Source organism: Crocuta crocuta, unplaced genomic scaffold (assembly GCF_008692635.1).
Source record: "Crocuta crocuta isolate KB4526 unplaced genomic scaffold, BGI_CrCroc_1.0 scaffold190, whole genome shotgun sequence".
In the NCBI taxonomy this organism is placed as follows: Eukaryota; Metazoa; Chordata; class Mammalia; order Carnivora; family Hyaenidae; genus Crocuta; species Crocuta crocuta.
In genome coordinates, this window is record NW_027527955.1 from 4,954,467 (window position 1) to 4,958,782 (window position 4,316).

At 46.5% G+C, this 4,316-nt stretch overlaps 1 protein-coding gene across 1 annotated transcript in view; it reads left to right on the forward strand.

The window, feature by feature from the left end:
• The first annotated feature begins 63 nt into the window (after positions 1-63).
• SERTM1 (serine rich and transmembrane domain containing 1) overlaps positions 64-4,316 on the forward strand; it is a 23,728-nt gene continuing 19,475 nt past the window's right edge. Inside the window, exon 1 of the mRNA XM_077752652.1 lies at positions 64-115. The gene's annotated coding sequence lies outside the window, so the exon portion shown is untranslated. The remainder of the gene's footprint in view (positions 116-4,316) is intronic.

Sequence of the window (4,316 nt, forward strand, 5' to 3'; positions counted from 1 at the left end):
ACGCGGGCGCGGATCGCAGAGACCCCGGGGGCCTGAGAGGAGCTTGGCGCGCGGCCCTGGTCCCACCCGGGGCGCCGGAGCGCGGCCGGAGAGGTCGGGGCGTCCGCACCCGCAGGTCAGTGAGAGGCTCCCGACGCCGCCCGCGCGCGGAGGCAGAGCGGGGAGCGCGAGACGCGCGGGGTGCCGAGCGCTCGCCCTGGGCGAGGAGCGCCCCGACTCCTCGCCTGGGGCGGCCCCGAGTTGCGGAGCTTCCACCCCCTCCGGAGCCGCCTCCCAGACTCTCCCCGGCTGCCCGAGGTTTGGCTCCTTCTCTGGACACCCCAGATCTATCCCACTTGCGGCTAGCCGTGTCTTTTATGGCCCCCAGCAGCCTCCGCAGGTCGGCTTTCCAGATTCTCGGGGTGACCCCGCTGGGCGACGTAATGCCCATGGCCCCGGGAGGACCTGCTTCTGTCCCGGACCCAGAGAGCAGGAGGACCTGCCGTCGCGTGCGCTGCTGCAAAGACTGACTCTGTGCAAGTGTAGACAGTTCTACACTGTGCAGAACGTGTTTGTAGGTGCATTGTTTGCTTTCGCCTTTGTGGTGCGTGCGGTCGTTTCTGGTTGTTCCGCGCCTCTCTGGATTTCCAGGGTCATCCGTCCATTTCGCCACGCGCACGCTGCCCGCTCTGCATCTTACTGTGCTCTCGGGAGTCCTTCCACCCATCTTGGGTGGCTTCAGATCCGGGGAAGTTTTACCTGGTGCTGAGCACTTGCGTTCCCCAGCGGCGGCTTCCGAGTTCCCGAAAAACCTAGTAGAAAGCCGCGCCAGCCACTTTCCCCTTTTCCCGGCTCTGTGACATGCTGGAATCCTGTGTTTCCCTGTCGAGGTGCGTGGCGTATGGGCAAATGGAATTCTTGGCATTCTAAATGATTTGGGAGCGCGGTGTGTGCTGTGCCCGACTCCGAGTAGCAGAAAGGTCAATTCATTCACAGAAACATCTCGTTGAGGACCAGGTTTGTTGCTGTACCTGCGCGCTCTCTGCCGCTGGATGTCTGGGGCCCGCCAGGCTTGGGTTGGTGTCAGACTCCGGGGACAGAGGTCTGTTTACTAACCTCCTTCGTGTCCTCTGCCTGCTAAATTTCCTTCGGATTTCTCTTTTCTTTTTCTTTTTCTTTTTTTTTTTTTTTAACTGAAGCGTGTAAGTACTTAGGTGGTTCTTTGTGGTGGATAATAGGATCCTGTGGTTCTGGACATTCTCAAAGCCATCGCCTTTGGTCCAGCTCACGCTGTAGGTGCAAAGGGCGAAACCCGCGGCGATCACGTCCTGGGGCCAACCCCAGGGCCACTCTTCAAGACGTTTCTCCTCCGGAGCTCTTTGCTTTACATTTTCTAAATTCATTGTCAGAACACAGCCGATCAACAGGAAAAAAACAAAACAAAACGATAAGTGATACTATTTTCTTAAAAGGTTTTTCTCTTAATGCAGTCTTGCTGCCCAGTGCAGCCCCCTTTAAAAAGGGGGTGGGGGGGGGTATTTAATTAGCTTAAAGTATGCAACGCGTCTGACTGTTCTGGCTTACTTGTACTCTAGCTCGTACAGATTTTAAATCTGTTTCGTGACTAAAATGCTCCATTTCGCTAAGTACAGAGGCGTCTGGTCCCCCTACCCAGCCATCCCACATGTACACACTTCATAATCAGCACCTAGTTGATCCTTTAGTGCACATCGCTTTTTGAAGTGTGTATTAGTGAGTCCACCTCGTAACCAAGTTGCACTGCCACGACTCCCACAGGGCCCGTCCTTCAAATGCTGGGCACTGTGGGGACGGAGAACCATCTGCCAGTCTCCCAAGTATTCTGGGAATATGGAGCTCCAGAAAATGGGTGGGGTATTACGTTTCTGTGTCTTGATTTTGAGGCTTATTACTTATTTGGGCTATATGTTTATTATTTTTGATTCTTCTACATAAGGCAGAGGGCTCTGAAGAGCTCGACACCTGTTCGTGGTTCTCATTAAAGAAGATTCATGTAAGGTAAGATCCATTCCATTTTCCCTGCTGTTAGGACAATTCAGATTTTGTTGGATGTCTGTGATGTGTACAAGCTTGTCAGGAGTTAAGAGATAAATAATGATGACATGTGGCATCAAATCCATCAGAGGGTTTATTTGCAGGTTTCCTGTGACTTTTTTTTTTTTAATGAGGGCAGATGAAGGATGGCAGTTGATTGTTAAGAATGATTAATCATGCTAATCATTAAGTAATGTGGAGTCATATTTATTCTTTTTTTTCTTAAGTTTGTTTATTTTTATGTTGAGAGAGACAGAGCACACACATGCACACGAGTGGGGAGGGGCAGAGAGAGAATCCAAAGCAGGCTCCACACTGCCAGTGCACAGAGCCCGACATGGGGCTCAAACTCATGAACCATGAAGTCATGACTGGAGCCAAAATCAAGAGTGGAACGTTTAACTGACTGAGCCACCCAGAAGCCCCCATTTATTCTGAAAATGAAAGATTAACCCATCACGAGCAAAACTCTGTGATTTGGCCTCTATGTAGATCGAGTCCCAGCCCATTTGATAATACCCATTCTTCTCTAGACTTGCTCTTCTCCTTGCACTTGTATGTTAATATCCCCTTTTTTAAGTTGCAGATTTTAAGCATTTTTATATTTAATTTGTTATTAGGGAGAAGCAAAACTCAAAATTATGACTGACTTTTTTTTATATTGCTCATTTGGGTTTTTTAAATAGTAATTTAAAAACCTGGAAAAAATACATTCCTAAAAGGCCCTTGATGTCAGGCACTGTATAAGGCCCGCTTGCCTGGCTTTTGCAACCCATGAGCCATTCAGTAAACATCTGCTAAATGAAACCAGAACACAAACAGTAGTGTCGCAGAAGAATGCCGTTTTCTTCAAGTAGACATGTGTGGAGCATATTGTATTATGATATTACTACACCAATATAAAGCGTCACAGACTTTAACTTTTATTATTATTATGCCTAGTGACAGCTTAAAAAAAAGCCTTTTAACTTAGTTAATGGAATAGGGAACATAACAAAGAAACAGCTCAAACTAAGTGCATGAGTTGGCAGGACTCCTTTAAGCTAACAGATGGGCCTAGAGAAATCAAGCCAGAGGCATAGGTGCAAAAGTCTGAGATACGAATACGTGTGGACGAGCCTTTGATTTAGAACGCAAGGAGTCTATCTGTGCATTCACTGACCATTTCAGATACAGGAGGGCAGGCTAATGAGCCAAGTTCTGGGACCCCTTCACTTCTGATTCTGATTTGTCGGGGGCTGTCTATGGTATATAGTGTTCTCAGTTGCTCAGCCTCAAGACACAGTATGCCTCCTTCAGGAGTTCCTTAGTATAGGATCCGTGTTCATGTTCACATTTGGAACCAGGAAGTAATCACTGTTTAGTCTAATTAAGTTTTTTTGGCAACAGAACAAAAACCATTAAAAAAATGGAGATTCTGAATAGTCAAGTAGCCATATACAATGTAATAGTATCTCTAAGCATGAAATGGCACAATCCAGCCAAAACAGTGCCAATACTCCAAAGCTCTGAATTTATATCAGGAACAGGATAGGCTGTCATTAGTATTTCCTGAATCCCTAACTTTTAAATTCTCACCTATTAAGTTATATTAAGATGGGAAATCAGTTGCCCAGATTTATAATTTGCATTATGGGCTTGACCGTTGATGTTGTTGATATTTTTAACTGTTTGATAGTGTTATAGACAACAGTGAATGGGTCTGGGAATTATAAGTCTGTGATACTTGTTAAACAGGGTAACCTAAAGTAACAGCCCCATGCATAATTTTTGATGGGAAACAAAAGGTTAGGTGGCTGTTAGATCCCGTGTCAAATTCAGAAAGACAGGAAGATGATTTACACCACAGTTAAAACACTAAGACAATTCACTCAACATATAAATTTGCTACTTTGCCGAAGTAGCAGCTTTCCTGATTAATTTGCCGCAGTGGTCTCGTACTGATTAGAAGTGCCTCATAACCTATTAACTATTGCCCATTAAACCGGTTTGGTTCTTTAAGCACTTTCAATTTCCCCTGTAACCAGGATTATAGCAGAGGGATCTACTCTTCTTTCCTAAATAAGACATTCACAGGATCCCATAAGATGCAACTGTAATACAAAGAGCAGTTAAGCCCCACTGGGCAGATTGACTTTTTTTGTCTCAGCCTGAGAGTCTTAAACTTGGAAAGAAAAGGTACATATGAACCATTTCAAAGGTTTGTGTTAAGTATATGCAATACATAAGAGGGGGGGAGGGAGGAGTGGGGGCGGAGGGAGGGA